The sequence below is a fragment of the Camellia sinensis genome, chromosome 9 (assembly GCF_055761805.1).
Source record: "Camellia sinensis isolate YWXY chromosome 9, ASM5576180v1, whole genome shotgun sequence".
NCBI lineage: Eukaryota > Viridiplantae > Streptophyta > Magnoliopsida > Ericales > Theaceae > Camellia > Camellia sinensis.
Genome location: NC_138969.1, coordinates 71161238 through 71181121, shown reverse-complemented (window position 1 = coordinate 71181121; position 19884 = coordinate 71161238).

The window sequence follows — 19884 nt, the reverse complement described above, 5'->3', positions numbered from 1 at the left end:
GAGATTGAGATGTCATGCTTAATGGTTTAATCCCTTTGGGGTTCATTACCAATGGTGTGGTATCTCTTTCATGCCTAAAACAACTCTTGGTTTGAGTCTTCTTTCCATTTAGAGGACTTAAACTCACCATTGGACTCAATGAATTAAAGAATTGAAAGATAATTAAAATGAAGTAATTAAAACTTGGGACTAAAAGTGTGCAAGATTATAAAAGTGTTGTGTTCAATCGGACGTTAATTGAACACGTGGAATCTTGAGGCATTTCATACTCATTAGTGATAAAATGATTCAAGTATCCAAGGTCACCACTTCCCTTGATCAATTCATGAAAGGGAAAATGTTACAGTCTTATTTTGTTACATTCATTGAAATTGCACATTTTGGTTCATAAGCCACCATGCAATGAAATTGCTTGAATTGGTGGTTTATAAACCAAGCTTACTACTCCTTTGATTTGCTCATGAAAAGGATGGGTGAGTTGTGCAAACAAACATGTTACCCAAAAAGCAACCTAAGAGGGGGTGGATTAGGTTTCTACAAATTAAAATTAATAATACCCCAATAAAAATTAACTACTAGTACAACAAATTATTAACAACCACAATGATAAACTTAGCAGTAAATGATCAAGTAAAATAACAATGAAGTACAACTAACATACAGGCTAAATCAAATGATTAACACGTGAATATTAGATAACTATAGCAGTAGCAGGAAAGTAAAGAGATTAGGGAAGAGGAGACATACAAATTTGTAGTTGTTCGGCTTCAACCAAGCTTACATCCACTCTTTAAGCATCACTTGATATTTTCCACTATCTTCTAGCTTCACAGGGGTGCTAGCAACCTCTTTACAATAGAGCAATCCTCCACGGATTTTACACGGACTTCACAAGCCCAAACCCTTGCAAATCTTAGGTGATTCACAATCACTCTCAAGATTTCAAGAACACAGTATTTGTAACACTTTTACAAGATGAAATGATACTTTTGCTTTCAAAGAAAGCTTACAATAATATCTCTCAAAGATAGATATATAAAATGAAGCTTTGATTTTTCTGTAAATCTCACACAAAAAAGATGGGCTTAAAGCTATAAGGCTCAGTGTATAATTTCTGAGAATAGATGTGAGTGATTATAGATCAAAGAATATTTTCAGGTCATTAGAGGCTTTGGTATATATAATGAAAATTATAGCCGTTTATAACCGTTGTATTTATTTGAATTTATAGCCGTTTATAGCCGTTGTAGTCATTTCAATTTATAGTCGTTGTACGTCCATCATTACCAATTTGAATATCTTCCACTCCATCATTACAAATTTGAATATCTTCCACTTGAACCTTTTGAATCTTTTGACATTTTGAACCTTTATAGCCGTTTATAGCCGTTGTACTTCCATCATTACTAATTTGAATATCTTCCACTTGAACCTTTGAACCTTTTGGCCTGTTGCTGTGCTAGGTTGTTTGAACTCCTGATTTAATCAAATATTAAATACATTCTAACAACATTTAGGATAAAGGTTTAGGTGAGAAATAATGAAACAAAATAAATTTTGATTCTGTTTTTCTCTTTCAAATAAATCATCAAAATAAATTTTGATTCTATTTTTTTATTTCAAATAAATCATCAAAATAAATTTTGATTAAAATATAATTAAATAAATCATTAAAATAAATTTTGGATTCTATTTTTCTCTTTCAAATAAATTAAAACATTATTAAATAAATCATCAAAATAAATAAGTCTAACAATCTCCCCATTTTTTATGATGGCACACAATAATGTTTTGATTTGATTTGGAAGTAAGAAAGGTTTCCCCTCAAGTCATACTCCTTGAATTCATTTCTAAATACATATGTTAGCACATGTGTAATAAATAAGCTTTAATTAGAGACATGATATGAGACTAAGATAACATCAGATTAGTTTGAAAATAATACCATAATATATAACATCATAATAAGTTTTCTCCCCCTGTGACATTATCAAAAGGAAATCATGGGTCAGAATCTGGAGGAGGAGGAGGAAAATGATAGCGATAAATGGCGTCTATACAATTCAAAACATATATATATATATATACGATTCACGCGCGTCTCTCTTTTTCGTCGAACATTGCGTCTCTCTCTTTTTTTGCGAAACACAGTTGCCACGCGGCCTGGTATTTGCTTCATTGGCCGACAAAAATAGCTCTCCTCGATTGCCGCTCACCTTGGCTATCTCGCCCTCCTTGTCTTCTTCTCTTCAGCCTCTTCTCTTAATCACACACTCTTCCATTTTCTTTTTCACCATTCTCTTTTATATCTTCTTCACCACTCTCTTCGGTTTTTTCTCCCTCATCGAGAGACAAAAAAAAAAAGAAACTGAATGGAGGAGGCTAAACCTCAGTCTCTTCTCTTGTAGTTCTCTGCAACTCATTTCTTTTACACCTCTCACCTAAACCATGGCTTTTTCATCCCGTCCCCTTACTCTATTTTCGAACCTGAACGATCTTATAAGCTCTGCTAGACCGAGTGCCCCTACTCCTACTCTTCCTGTTATTCTTCCTAACCTTCCTATGATGCCGATTGAGCAAATCATGGTAGCTCAATCTGACATAGAAGCCAATCATTTCACACTAACGTCCTGTATGGAGACGATGATGACAGTCACAAAATTGGCTCACCGATTGCAGAACAGGACGAGTGAGCTCCATCAAGTCAACGCCCAACTCTCTCTGCTCCAGCGCATGTACAAGGATGCGCGAGCAGAAATAGCCGCACTGAAGGCCGAAAATAAAGAGCTTAAACGTAAGATCACCTCCATGGCCCGATTTGGAGCAACGTCGTTCTTGGCTTTTGATAGTTAACGGGGAGTCGTCGCTCTCGACGAAAGCACGGGGGCAGGGGCATCAAGGGTCACCCAAGGTGATAAAAAGAAGAAGAAAACGATGGAAGAGACGAGTAAGTAAGATTGGCGTATGGCCGAAAAAACAAAATGAAGGGGTTTTTTTTTATGTTTATTTTGATCGGCGTGTAGCCGTAAAAAAAATGAAGAGTTTTTTGTTTTGTTTAGGTTTTGTTATGTAAATATTTGTATTTTGATTTGTTGTGGTGTTTATGTTTAAGTACTGAAAAATGAAATTAAAAAGCAGAGAGAAAAAACAAAAGAAAATTAAGCCCAAACAAAAAATAATAATGAGAGACCAAATTGTTAATGAGTATATGAGAAGCATTTGAGCATGATCTAATTCTCAATTTCTTAGCAAGAGCATACCAATCTTAAGACTATAATAGACATAACAGTGCATAGATTAAACAAGGTTACCAAGCAAGAGAATAAATATGGAGCTAAAGTTCAAGTCACTCTTCCTTGAGGAAAACGATCTTCCTCTTACATTATCAACAACTAATCAGCTCAAAGGTCATGTTGTAAGAATTAAGATACCAAAAGTATAGAGATACCAAAATAATCAGAGATACTAAAACAATCAAGTCTTTTTTTCTCCCCCGATGACATTTTCAACAAAATCAAGCACAAGGAGAGAGTATGGTACAACATATAGGATGAAAGAATGTAAGTCTCATTATAGCACAAATAATCATCCATATCAAGGTAGCTCTATGATACCAAAAAAATGATAGCACATAATGATCATACAATTGAAGCTCATACCATTTGACAATAATGGACAAAAAAAAATAGTAACATGTAAAGGTGCGAGCCCATAAGTTTGACATAAAAAACATAATAGAAACTGAGGGGATTTTAAAAAATAATCAAGTTTAAATTCTTCCCCTTGTTTCATTTGGCAAAATAAATAGGAGATATGATAAATGAAAGCTCATAACTGAAACGTTCTCCTTAATAATATCAAATACGATGCCAAATATTACCAATAAGGATGCCAAAATGATACCAACATGCAATCTACGAAGGATACCAATATGCAATCTAGAAGATTTAACAATCATAGCTCAAGCATTATGTAGAATACCAAATATTGCTCATAATAGGTTAAACTCAATATAATCTCATGGTGCTAATGTAATTTCAAAAAATGAAGCATGTTCTAGGTATAGCAATCCATATGCCAAGAAAAATCATGAATTTCAATATATAGCACACATTTAAGCATAGACATGATTCTTAGGCAAGAGCATCATCAAAGAGTATGCTTGTAAATCATATGAAGTATAATCAATCTTTTTCATATTAAAGTAATAACAGTATTAGCTCAAAGGATATAAGATAAAAAATTTACCTTAAAAGCTTAAGAGAGTATATGAGGCATACGTTCGATTCAATAAATGGAAGCTTTTCAATCTTCAATTTTCTTTCATGAAGAGTTCATATCAAAAGGGTTTAACAAGTGTGTTAGCAAAATGATTGCTTCCCCTATGTTGGTGCTACCATTTTCTAATGTGATTTGTATAAATATAGCATTCATAGAATAATCACTATTACTCAATAAAAATACAGCACAAATCACTTCTTATCACAAACTCAAAAAGTGTGACGCCCCAAAATTTAAGGATATCATAATAAGATTTAGAATTTAAAATCAATATTGCTACCAATATTACTAACATCCATTAATTAACAACTCAGAATTTAAAGTTCTTATATCACAACTTAGTCTTAGTACATAAAAGAAATGACACAAATATAAAAAGAAAACTAGAGAAAAACAATAAATTTTAGAAAATAGTTCATGGAACTTGGCACTCTTCAAGCTAACCAAGGCTGAGTGTCGCCTTGCAAGACCTCGATGTTTCCTTCGATTTCTTCGGTACCTGGCATAAAACGCCAGGGCAACGGGAATACCAGTGAGCGACGAGCTCAATAAGATACTACAACCCGAAAATAACCACCCCGATAATAATACTCACAATTTATGAATAATGTGTAGTAACAGAATAACCAGTAACATTTAGTAAGCATAAAATAAATGTTATTAGTTGAAACAATAAAAATAAATCAAATAATAAAAAAAAATTATAACAAACGGAAGCAGTATTTCATCATAAGGAATATGCCCACCTTTCTTTTTAAATTTTCATAGATTTAGTTTATCAGATAAATTTAAGTAACTCCCCGCGAGCACTATTTCCACTCAACCACTAAGCAATGGCCACGGGCAATTCTGACTCCCCCTTGGTCAAATATTTAAATGTTACTTACTGTAACTACCAATGATGCCCACGTACCAGAATTACGTATCCAAGTCGTAACATCACGGTCAGCCCCAAGGGAACGGTCTATGTTGTGACACCCGCACCACCAACCTTATATCGCCTACACTGATAAGAGCCGAAATACCTTCCCGTGCCATGTTAGGGTTCGCAACTCACTTGAGCAAGATTCTACATCGGGCTCCCCCCATCACTTTTACATTTTAATGTATCATTGGTTAAATTTCGTGTTTTTTTACTCGTTGAGATATTCATAAAAATTCAAAATTCAATTACCAATAATGTTATACCAACTCATTAAAATCCCAACATAAAATATTACATATATCACACAATAATAAACAATTGTACAAAATTTAAATAAACAATTTATTTAAACTATGGTATGAAATAATAATGTAGATACCAAAAAGAAATAAATTATAATCACACACATGCATGGATTTTTAGTCTACAAGATTAAATTAGCACAATATTAAATTTTAGTCCAAAGAAACAATTGAAGAGATAATTTTTTATTCCTCCTTAATCTGTCAAAATTTTCAGAATGTATATTTTGCAAATAAAATTATAAATAAATTACTTATACAACTCTAAAATTCATATCAATCTACAGAATACTCAATAAACATGTTATGGTTATTTTTCAGAAAGCATTTTCCAAAACTAAATTATAAATAATTCTTAAAAATTCCAAGAATGTTCATGACACAGATTTATCACATTTTCTTAAATTAATTCCAAAATTAAATTTATAAATCAATTAAATAATCTAAAAATTTATTATGAAACTAGACTTCTCAAATTTCATTTTTTGCTTAGAAATTACCAGATTTAGTTTAATATAAATTTTTTAATGATTTTTCAAACACATAGTGAAATCTGCCTATAGTGCCAGATTTGGTTTAAAATTTGTATAAATTCGTACAAAACTCAATATAATTGTTGAAAATTTTTGTGGATGAACTAGACATCATTATCAACAACGTTTTAGAATAAATCATCTTCAAATTTTGAGTATAAAATTTTCAAAAAATTCATGCAACTTTTTGGCAGATTTAAAGGGCCAAATAACATCTTGAATAATCTTTTTAATGGCATAAACTACACATGCAAGTCCAAATTCCACAATATTATCAAGATTTTTAGACTACCAATATTTGATATACCATCATAAATTTTCATACAATTATAAATAAAATTCTATCTACAAGTTTAGACATTTTATCATATGTATATAATCTAAAAATCTCAAATATAAAAAAAAAAAATGAGAGGGTTGAGAGGGTTTTCTTACTTAATAATAGAATGATGAAATGGTAGAAAATTTTAGCTTCCTTAATCTCCCACTCTTCTTCCTCTTCTACCCAACTTAGCTGCTTCACAGATTTTTTTTTTTTTTTTTCATTTCTTCACCGAATGCTTGCATGCATATCTATACACCATGAATGTTTGCATGCATATATATATGCAATGCTTGCTGAGCCCTTTCTCTCTCCCTCTCTTTCTCATCATTCTCTCTTTATTCTATGAGTTCTCTTTCTCTCAATTCCAAGAGTATAATGGGCTCTCCTTCCCTATAATATCATGCAATCCAACATGTGGCAAAGTTGCCGCAAAAAATTCTGCAAAGTTGTTTTTTTTTTTTTTTTGTGGGTTTCTTAAAATTGATACACTAAGATTTCTAACTAAGGTATTTAGTAAGAACAATTATCATATTGAATCCTAATTAAAATAATTTATAAACAACAAATATTGAACACCCACAAAATTATTATTCTTAATAATGTCTTTGTTAGTGATTGAATTGGGTTAATTTAAAACTAACTTTTACACTAATTTATATTTCAGATAAACTCTGGATAAAATTAATTAACTAATTTATTTATTTATTTTCTTTTAAGAATAATTAAATGTGAGTTTTCACAAAAAGTGAAAAATAATTCAATGATCAAACAAGAGTTTGGAATGTTATTTTTCAGAATTTTCAAGTTATAGCACATAGTATAATATGCATAAGAAAATAGTGTTATACTCTTTTGTTTTAAAAATGATGCAACAATCTCATTTAATCACATAACATTATCAAGAGGCATTTTCATCAATTCAATTCACATACTCAAATGTGATAAAACATTTTACTCAATGTGGAACACAACATGAATGTTATAAACAATTAATTCAACAATTTATCAATCAAAAGCATTTCATGAGATGTATGCCAATATTGTGACAACTCAGATTTTTAATTATTCTATAGAATTTATACTAATATTATTTAATCTCAGTTCAGAAAATATATAATTTATTATATATTATTATGCGTGATTTTCTAAAATAATATAATTATTAAAAATTTAGGGGCCAAAATATAAATAATAATAATAATGGACATAATAATAAAATAAATAATTAATTTTATGTTGGTATGTGATAATGTGTAATTTAATTAAGAATTAATTAATTTATATAATTATATTAAAATATTGGGTCAAAGGGTAATTATCTTAAATATCTATTAAAGATAAGAACGAATTAATGATAGGCGAATGGGGATGTGACACGTGGCAGCCCGTGGCTTGGTGCCCACGGCTACCTCTGTATATAAGGGGGAGAAGTTGACTCTGTAGAAAAGAAAAGAAGACCAGGAAGAAAGAAAGAGAGAAGGAAGGAAAGAATAGTGGACGCTAAAAGGATTTTTGATAGTGGAAAGAAATAGTAAGGTATTAAAGTTAAGGTGAGTTATATTATACCTTGAATTACTAAAATATATTTTACTTATATTTTGACTTACCAAAATCTATTTTATACAAGTTATGCTTTATTAGTATATTTATAAAAGTTATATTTTATAAAGATTTCAGTTACGTGAATTATTTTATGAATCCTATTTGCTTAAAAGGAAACGGATGGATATATCTGTTTTATTTTTAAAGAATATTTGACTATGACCTTATATGAAAATATGTTTTGTAAGTACTACCACGGGAGTCCCATGCCTTGGGAGGCTTAAATAACCATTGGCTTAGTGAGTCTCATGCCTTGGGGGACTTAAATAACCATGGGCTTAGTGAGTCCCATGCCTTGGGGGACTTAAATAACCATTGGCTTAGTGATTGACCACTTTGTGGCTCAGTGTTTGTCGTAGATCCATTGACCAGTGTAGTGCTTGGCACTTAGTGATGTACCATGGTTATGGTGTATAGTGATTTTGGTATTACATATTACATGTATATCTCAAATGATTTCAGTATTATGTATGCTATGTATCAAACTTTTTTTGGCCCAACTAATTATCCATGGTGAATTTTATGCCTTATACTCTTAGTATAATATTTCTCACTCTGCCATGAGCTTATAGTTTTTTTACCACTTTCAGGTGGCATGTCAGGACCAGCGTGTGGGGTAGACACAAAGCACCTTTATTGATGTATTTTTTTTAATGTAAATATCGGCCTTTTTGGCCAATACATTTTGTAATAAAAATAGACGCTCCAATGATTATTTTAGTACCCTTATTTAAATATTTCTTCCGCTTGCATTTATTAATTTGTTTAAAGATTTGGCCGAAGGTAACCTCGGTTACTAGCCATCACGATGCTTAATCCTTGGGTACGGGGAGCGGGTCGTGACAAATGGTATCAGAGCAATGGTTTATAAAAAAAAAAAAAAATCATCATTGGAGCATAGGACACATGCACATTTAAGAAGTAGGATAGTGAGTAATTAGTACCGAATTATTATATTTTATTCGTCGATTTAATTATATTATAATTTTATATGATTATATATATAATAATTTTTTTTTTTAGTGTGCTTAATTTGTGAAGGATATTCACTATAATTTATATAATAAAAGAAGGACAAGAAAAGAAGGATGTCGGGCTCAAGCACCCACCAAAATTATAATATAATTAAATACATATAATTTTTTGTCCAGTATTCAAAAGAAAAAAATTTATTTTGATGTTTTTAAAAGTGGATTCAAATTTTAAAGATACTAGTTTTAAAATTATTGCCCATCAATGAAAAGTTCATCTCAAATTTTTCAATTCTTGCATATCATTCTGCCATTGTGTTCTCATTTTTATCTATTTTTATCATAAACAAAACGAGTGAAAAGTTTTTAAAATCGCTCATTATTTCTCATTTTGGCCCAAATTAATTTTTGACAACTAAACAGTGAGTGTTTTTTTCTTAAAGTTTTTTTTAGAGGTACTATTTTCTATCAGATTAATCATCTAATATATATTTATCAAAGTGCGCAGTGGATAGCTTACATATGACAAATTTCGATGACGAAATTTTAAAAGGAGGGAAGATTGTGACAACTCAGATTTTTAATTATTCTGTAGAATTTATACTAATATTATTTAATCTCAGTTCAGAAAATATATAATTTATTATATATTATTATGCGTGATTTTCTAAAATAATATAATTATTAAAAGTTTAGGGGTCAAAATAATAATAATAATAATAATAATAATAATAATAATAATGGACATAATAATAAAATAAATAAATAATTTTATGTTGGTATGTGATAATGTGTAATTTAATTAAGAATTAATTAATTTATATAATTATATTAAAATATTGAGTCAGAGGGTAATTATCTTAAATATTTATTAAAGATAAGAACGAATTAATGATAAGCGAATGGGGGTGTGAGACGTGGCTGCCCGTGGCTTGGTGCCACGGCTGCCTCTGTATATAAGGGGAGAAGTTGACTCTGTAGAAAAGAAAAGAAGACCAGGAAGAAAGAAAGAGAGAAGGAAGGAAAGAATAGTGGACGCTAAAAGGGTTTTTGATAGTGGAAAGAAATAGTAAGGTATTAAAGTAAATGTGAGTTATATTATACCTTGAGTTACTAAAATATATTTTACTTATATTTTAACTTACCAAAATCTATTTTATATAAGTTATGCTTTATTAGTATATTTATAAAAGTTATATTTTATAAAGATTTCAGTTACGTGGATTATTTTATGAATCCTATTTGCTTAAAAGGAAACGGATGGATATATCTGTTTTATTTTTAAAGAATATTTGGCTATGACCTTATATGAAAATATGTTTTGTAAGTACCACCACGGGAGTCTCATGCCTTGGGAGACTTAAATAACCATTGGCTTAGTGAGTCTCATGCCTTGGGGGACTTAAATAACCATGGGCTTAGTGAGTCCCATGCCTTGGGGGACTTAAATAACCATTGGCTTAGTGATTGACCACTTTGTGGCCCAGTGTTTGTCGTGGATCCATTGACCAGTGTAGTGCTTGGCACTTAGTGATGTACCGTGGTTATAGTGTATAGTGATTTCCGTATTACATATTACATGTATAACTCAAATGATTTCAGTATTATGTATGCTATGTATCAAACTCTTTTTGGCCCAACTAATTATCCATGGTGAATTTTATGCCTTATACTCTTAGTATAATATTTCTCACTCTGCCATGAGCATATAGTTTTTTTACCACTTTCAGGTGGCATGTCAGGACCAGCGTGTGGGGTAGACACAAAGCACCTTTATTGATGTATTTTTTTTAATGTAAATATCGGCCTTTTTGGCCAATACATTTTGTAATAAAAATAGACACTCCAATGATTATTTTAGTACCCTTATTTAAATATTTCTTCCGCTTGCATTTATTAATTTGTTTAAAGATTTGGCCGGAGGTAACCTCGATTACTGGCCATCACGATGCTTAACCCTTGGGTACGGGGAGCGGGTCATGACAAATATAATTCATATTCAACAGATATTCAATAGGATAGATGCAATGTCTCTACAAACGTATGATACTTTTTTTTATTTAGATATTGTTGATGGATCATAATCAACGAATTTCATAACTCATTCAAATATTCCAATGTAAAGCATATAAGTATGAAATTTTCATATTGAGCATATTCTTGAGATCATAAATGTACAATTCAAAATATAGATAGTATACATCTCAAAAACATGCTATGACATCAAAATTGATTCTACAAAGATATGACTCAAAATGGAATTAACATATTAGTATGAAGCCATATATAAGATGTGAAAAGTATGCTCACAAAAAATATTTATCACTTCTCATTTCTTTTTCATAGCAATGGGTGACATGATATACAATGAATACATGAATCATTCATATTCTAATAGGCATTCATCAAAATAATATAATTCTCATTTTTTAGTTCAATGAACGTTTGAAAGAAACTAGTAGAACAAGACTTAGCAAACTTAGTACAATTAGGTTACATAGAAACAATGATTAGACACAACATATTGTACACAAATCACACCGTAAAGAACATAGAACTTTAAGCTTAAAGGTGTGTTAGGAGTTATACCTTCATTTACCTCTTTGGAATCTTCACCCATATATTACCTCTATTGTTCATCTTAGCGATTTTCATTTCATCATTCGTCTTCTTCTTGTAAGGGCTGATTTTGCTCTTTAGATTGAACACTCTTGTTGTGCATTTCCTTTCGAAGTCCTTGGTGTTCTTTGAGATTCCACCTACAAAACATCTTGATTTCTTTCTTGGTACCCATACTTTATTGGGTCCATAGAGATTAGTCTCAAGAACATTTAATCTCATAAAAGATTTAGAAGGATCAAAACCAATGCTTACTTTGTCAAAAACACATTTTTTTATTTCCAAGAAACTTGTTGAGGTTTTCTTTTCCTTTTACAAAATTTTCAAGAATTTTGTTTAAATCCTCAACATTGTTTTTCAAAATGTTTTTCTCATTGGCAATAGATGTAAAGTCATTTTTCAAAGTAGCATTTTCCATTTTTAAAACATCCACATCATTTGAAAGAGAAATAACTAATTTCTTTAATTTAGAATTCTCAACACAAACATTTCTAAATATGTCATGTAATTCATTGAAAGCGCTTTCAAGTTCTACATAATTAGAAATTACCTCATCTTGAGTGAATTCTTCTTCTCCAAGAGCCATGAGACACACAGGTTGGCTACTCCATCATTTTCTTCCCAAATGGCTTCTTTTTTGCTGTCATCCATCATTGAAAGTTCATGAGTCGTGAGTGAGCCTAGGAGTTCTTCAATGTCTAATTTCGTTAGGTCTTTTGCTTTTTGGATAGCTGTAACCTTAGCTTCCCATTCATTTAGCAAAGACTTAAGTATTTTTCTCAAAAACTCACCATTAGTATAAGATTTGCCAAAAGATTTTAGAGCATTAATAATATTGGTAAATTTATAAAACATCTCAAAAATAGATTCAAATGATTCCATAGTAAAGAGTTCATAATCATGAATAAGCATATCAATCCAAGATTCTTTTATTTGGCTAGTTCCTTCATAGGTGATTTCAAGTTTATCCCAAATCTCTTTAGCAGTAATACACCTAGAAATTTATTGTACTCATTTGCATCTAGTCCACACATAAGAATAAGCTTAACTTTAGCATTAGCTTGAAGGAGTTTATATTCATGCTCATCAAATTCATCCTCAAGTTTAGGCACACTGATATGGTCTACTACCTTGGTAGGGATTTTAGGACCTTTAGTGATAATAAGCCAGAAAGCATAATTGGTAGTTTGAAGATACAAAGTCATTTTTTCTTTCTAATGAGCGTAATTACTACCATAAAAAAGAGGTGGCCTATTGCTAATTTATCCTACAGCAAAGTAAGTAGAATACATGGTTGCTATGGATAAAAAACTCAAGATTGTTAAATCTAAACAAGAGCCCCAGGCTTTGATACCAATTGTTACTCAAAAAGCAACCTAAGAGGGGGTGAATTAGGTTTCTACAAATTAAAATTAATATTACCCTAATAAAAATTAACTACTAATACAACAAATTATTAACAAGCACAATGATAAACTTAGCAGTAAATGATCAAGTAAAATAACAATGAAATATAACTAACATACAGGCTAAATCAAATGATTAACACATGAATATTAGATAACTATAGCAGTAGTAGGAAAGTAAAGACATTAGGAAAGAGGAGACAAACAGATTTATAGTGGTTCGGCTTCAACCAAGCCTACATCCACTCCTCAAGTGTCACTTGAGATTTTCCACTATCTTCTAGCTTCACAGGGGTGCTAGCAATCTCTTTACAAATGGAGCAATCCTCCACGAATTTTACACAGATTTCACAAGCCCAAACCCTTGCAAATCTTAGATGATTCACAATCACTTTCAAGATTTCAAGAACACAGTGTTTGCAACACTTTTACAAGATGAAATGGTATTTTTTCTTTCAAAGAAAGCTTACAATAATATCTCTCAAAGATAGATATATAAAATGAAACTTTGATTTTTCTGTAAATCTCACACAGAAAAGATGGGCTTAAAGCTATAAGGCTCAATGTATAATTTCTGAGAATAGATGTGAGTGATTATAGATCAAAGAATATTTTCAAGTTTTTTGTAACTTGTTTACATTAGAGGCTTTGGTATATATAATGAAAATTATAGCCGTTTATAGCCGTCGTATTCATTTGAATTTATAACCGTTTATAGCCGTTGTAGTCATTTCGATTTATAGCCGTTGTACTTCCATCATTACCAATTTGAATATCTTCTACTCCATCATTACAAATTTGAATATATTCCACTTGAACCTTTTGGACCTTTTGGCCTTTTGAACGTTTATAGCCGTTTATAGTCGTTGTACTTCCATCATTACTAATTTGAATATCTTCCACTTGAACCTTTTGAACCTTTTGGCCTGCTGCTGTGCTAGGCTGTTTGAACTCCTGATTTAATCAAATATTAAATACATTCTAACAACATTTAGGTTAAAGGTTTAGGTGAGAAATAATGGGACAAAATAAATTTTGATTCTATTTTTCTCTTTCAAATAAATCATCAAAATAAATTTTGATTAAAATATAATTAAATAAATCATTAAAATAAATTTTGGATTCTATTTTTCTCTTTCAAATAAATTAAAACATAATTAAATAAATTATCAAAATAAATAAGTCTAACAAAACCCTTGAAAATACCCTGTGTATGCTCTATTTGTCCTCTGTTGCAGCAAGGTGAACTGGGCAGCAGTGGCTTGCAGGCCACTTCCATGGCTGGTAGGTGGCCGATAGGCTACCATTAATGGCCGGCCGGCCATCACTGGTGGCCGGCAACCCTCATCACTCGCTGGCCGGCTACTGATGCAAAATTTTGCAGTGTGTTTGTCAAGCAAAGCAGAGTTATTCTAGAAGTGGACAACAATGTATGTGTTCTCTGTGCAATAGAGGCTCTTCAGAAGCAAAATAGTATATTTTCAGGCGGAAACCAAGCACGCGCATGAGCATTCCTCGCATACTGAGCCTGTTTTAGCTTAAACATTTAGTTTAGATATTTGTTGTAATTAATTAGTTAGTTGAATTAATTATTTGATTTCATTTTGTAATATTTTAGTTAGCTAGCATAATTAGTTAATTCAAGTGTTGTAATAATTAGTTAAGTAGTTTAGCTATTTATTCATTTGTTTTGTAATAATTAGCTTAGCTTTAATTAGTTAGCTAGTTAGCTAGTTCATTCATTCGGGCTCTCCATCGCGAGAGCGCGATGTTGTAATAATGTGTATGTCTTCCAACCCCACGTCTTTCTTTCTTTTATTTACTAGCTTATGATGGTTAGTTTAGGGATATCACGTTTTGTTTAGCATACTTCATGTTTGCATCCACTTGTATTGTGTGCACTGAGGCTCGGTTCATCATTCTAACTTGCATTGTTGTTTAAATACTTCTTTGAATATGTGCTTAGACCGCATGATATTTCATTGCTTCATATTATGTTAAGTAGCCGAGCCTAGTAATTGCGTATCGCATGTGTTGCATTAGTCATATTGTATAAATTAGGATCATGCATTTTTCTAACTCATTTCTCTTTTGGCTTGGAGTACTAGGTGACGCTTAACTCACTTTAGCATATCGTATGTGTGCGATCGTTGCCATGTTTAACATGCTTGCCATGAGGCTAAGTGCTTAAATGCTATAACTGCTTGAATGCCTGTGAATGAAGGCTTGTTGCTTGAATTGGAATAATTTGAGTAAATATTCATATGCGATCACTTTTTCAAGTGGTACATATTTCGAAACAATTTTAAAAAACAAACATGAATCAAATGTTCCAATTCTTACAAACTAGTCTATACTTGTGTGTGTGTGCATTACATAGTAAATGCTAGCCTAAATAAAAGGAATAAGAGCATATAATGTACATAAGATTCATATCATGATTAGTAGAGGCCGATCTTTGATCGGGCGAGCGAGGGTACTCAATTTATGACCTTTCCCTCTCGTACCTAAGTTCCCGAGCTGAGACAATCTGATGACGGACACGTGGCTTGTGGCACGAGTCATGGGTTTCCTAAATTTTCTAAAAATATTTAGGTGGCGACTCTGTATCTAGCAAAGGAGTCCATTTTTGGCAATTTAATTCAAAATCGATTTTCCAAAAGATTTGCCGGATTAGGACTCTTTGGTGTTTATCTATTTCACATTGCATTTGTGGAATCAGATTAAGAACCACGGGAGTCCGATACTGTAGGGCTTATTTTGAGTTCCGAAAGGGGGCACGAAAAAGTTGAGCTACACCATCAACATTTATCTTCAATTTACTTACAAGTGGGCAAAACCATTAAATTAGTCTAGGATGAGGGGGATTGGAGTAGAATGCAGACTGGTAGGCCTCCTCGATTTCATTAACATAATTTCTTATGTTCTTGAGACTTACTTGAATGAGAGTAAATTGATTTTCAAATACAACTTTGTTTCTATCCTTCCAAATCTGCCAAAGGGTAGTGATAAATATGAGCTGCCAATTTTTTCCAAAAACAACAGTTTTATTTTTTCAGATTGAAAATAACCCATTCAAGTAAGAGCTGTCTGTATCCCTCCTCCCACCAGTTAGTATTTCTAATTTCAGTCTAGTAAATCTTTGAGAAATTACAGTCTCTGATAAGGTAAGTCATTTCTTCACTGGCTAGTCTACATCTAAGACATAAATCCAATGTTGGCATATTTCTCACAACTCTCATTTGGTTGGTGAGCAGTCTCCCTTTCAATAAGATCCATGTAAAGTTTTTCAATTTCTTGGGGACTTTCATTTTCCATAGCCATTTCCAATCCTCACTAGTCATGCCCTGATTAGCAATGAACTTATAAGCAGAGGCAATTGTGAAGTTACCAATTGTGGAGCCAATCCAAACAGGAGCATCAGTAAAAGTGACAAATCGGGGCCTATGGATTTTAAGGATATCTTGTAAGGACTGAGAGCTAACAAGGCTTTCCAGAGCATCAACATCCCAATTGCCTTTATCATCAAGAATTGAACTAACCTTAAGATGATCATTAATCTTATGGGAATTATGGGTATTAGATAAAGGTTGTTTCCCACACCACCAGTCATTCCATAGGGATATGTTATCTCCATTCCCAACATTCCATTTGACTTTTTCCTTTAAAACTTCTCTATTTTTGAATATGCTCTTCCAAGTGTGAGATGAATTACGTTTGAAGGGCCAATGTAAAAAAATAAAATACTTAGACTGAAGCACTTGGCACCAAAGCTTATTTTTCTCACTTAGCATTTTCCACCCAAGTTTGGACAAGAGAGCAGCATTATTATCTCTTGCCTTTCTAATAGCCAAACCTCCATCTGCTTTGGTCCTACAAACATTTTCCCAGTTAACAAGATGGACTCTTCTATTATTATCAGTTTCTTCCCAAAGAAAGTTCCTATTAAGCCTATTAATATCATCACACAGACTTCGAGGTAGCTCCATGGTTTGCATATTATAACTTGGGATCACAGAGGTTACAGCCTGTATAAGTGTGGTTTTGCCAACAAGTGTGAGGTTCCTGGCCTTCCAACTTGAGAGTTTGTTCTTCAGTTTTTCCATTGTAGCCCTAAACATGCTTCTATTAACTCTACCATAAAACATAGGAGATCCTAGATACTTTCCAAGGTCTTGGGTTAAAGGAATTCCACTATAGAAGCTAAGGGATAGAGCCTTATTATGAGGTACATTAGGGGACACAAAGATTTTTGATTTGGAATAATTAATTTTTTGGCCAGAAATAGCACAAAATTCAGATAAGATATCCATGATAACCTCACAATTTTACTGGTAAGTTTTGGCAAACAAAATTAGATCATTTGGAAAAAATAGATGTGAGATGGGTGGGCATGAACGAGCTGCTTTAATACCCTTCCAGCTATTACTACCAACTTTGGAATTAATCATATTGGAAAGTCTCTCCATGCAAAGCACAAAGAGATAGGGTGAAAGGGGATCTCCTTGTCTTAGACCTCTCTCATTCTTAATTCCTTCAAGCACTTCCCCATTCCAAAGAATGTTAGAATTGTTATTGGAAAAACAACTCATAATGAGGTCGATCCAACCCTCGTTCATGTTAAACTGAAGAAGAGTACCTCTAATGAAATCCCAAGAGAGTCTATCATACACTTTTTCCAAGTCAATTTTGAATATCATGCCCCTATTTTTACCTTTTTTATGCCTCAAAGTATGTAGAATTTCCTGGGTTATAATGATATTATCAATGGTATTACACCCTGGGATAAAGCTACATGGTTGGGGCTTATCAAATTATCAAGCAATGGACGAATTCTACTCATAATCAACTTGGAAATGATTTTGTAAGTAACATTACAAAGACTGATATACCTAAATTGCTTAATGTTTTCAAGGTTCTCAATCTTGGATATAAGCACAATGAGAGTCTTATTCACCGTATCAGGCACAGATTTATTAAGAAAGCACTGTTTGACAAAATCACGAACAGACTTACCAACAATTGGCCAATATTTTTGGTAAAATATTGCCTGAATACCATCTTTTCCTGGGGCTTAAAAAGCTCCAATGTCTTGTACAACTTGGTGGATTTCAAGATTGGATAGAGGCATCAGAAAATTATCATTATCTTCTCTTGAAAAGTTGGTCAATGTGACATTCTTCCAATGATCACGGTTACAAATTTCTTCTTTGCTAAAGAGGCTTTTGAAATAGTTAGTAATGATATTTTTAACCCCAGCCGTATCAGTAACCCAATTGCCTTCTTTATCGTTTAGGGCATTAATTTTGAGTTTTGTCCTTTTAGTTATGGTGGATATATGAAAGTATCTAGTATTTTTATCTCCAAGAGTTATATACTTAGATCTCGATTGTTGGAACCAAAACATTTCTTCTTAAAACAAAGTCTCATTGTAGTCCTTCATAAGATATTTTTTAAGAATTTGTAGACTATGGGTGAATTTTTCAGCAAAGGCTTTTTGAGTGCCCTCAATTCTAGCAAAAAGCCTCATTTTGCATTTAAAAATGTAACCAAAAGCATTTTTATTCCAGTCAGTAGCTCTATGAGTGAAATCAATAATAGCATCAAAGAGATTATTATTGAAATCCAAGAATTTGAATAACATTATTAAGGCCCGGATGGGACATCCAAGCAGCTTCAAATCTAGAAGGTCTATTTAGGGGGTTTAGAGGGTGCATACCTTGGATGTAGACCACAAGAGGTGAATGATCAGAATAGGTCCTGGGGAGAACTTGCATAGTGGCTTCAAAAAACATGGTCCTCCATTCCTCATTACACATTGCTCTGTCAAGTCTTTCCATAGTATTTGCCAACCCTTGTCTGTTGTTTGTCCATGTCAAACGAGGTCCAGAACTACCTAGATCAGTAAGATTACAATTGTTCACTTAATCTAGAAATTTCTGAACCCTTCCAGTGTTGTGACTAAGTAAGAAACTTCTTTTTTCACTTTGGTTAGCATAATCATTGAAGTTCTCTACAACAAGCCAAGGTTTGTCCGTTTTCGCTGCCACATTTTCTAAATCTTCCCATAGCTGATCATGAAGTATGTGGTTAGCATACATAGCTGCCAACACCCATTCCTCATAGTCCTCCTTATGAATTGTGGCATGGATGACTTGTGAGTTAACATTAGAAGTCCTCACACTCACATGGTTTGTATCCCATATTATCCATATGCCTCCTACTCTGCTCACCAAATCAACAATTGTTGAGGCAGTGAAGCCAAGTCTATTGAAGAAATTGCTCATCTTGCTGTAGGCTACTTTAGTTTCCATTAGGACTAGACTCTCAGGTTTATAAGCCTTAATGATTTCCACCAAATTCCGCTTGAAAGTATTATTGCCAGCTTCGAGGCAATTCCAAAACAATAATCATAACAAATCCATAGAAGGAAATATTGGGGGGGGTTCTGGTTGCAAACTCCGTAACTATGCTACAGATCCTCCGATGGTCGTCCTTCACTGATCTGAGGGAGGTCAGCTGGATCGAGTGGTATGGACGGGTTAGGTTGTTTCCCCAGCTTGGTTCTATCATCAAGTGCACTTGTTCTATCCACCAGACGAAAGCGACTAAGTGAATAGCTTCTTTCTTTGGTCCTAGTAACAGTCCCACCAAACTATTCTACTTTAGATGTTGTTCCATATCTAATCTTTAGCCCTCTATATGTAGTGCTCCCTCCATCTCTATTTTTCTGGTCTCCTGGGTCTGGTGGTTCTCTCTCTTTATTCAAGTGGTCTTTAACGCTGGTTCTTCCTGTTGTGATTGCTTTAGATAAACTAGCTTGGGTATGTGATGGGTAACCTCAACCATGGTAGAGTCCTCGTGTTGCTTGTTGATTTCCAAGACAGAATTCATGTTAGTCTCTGTATATTTTTGCTATA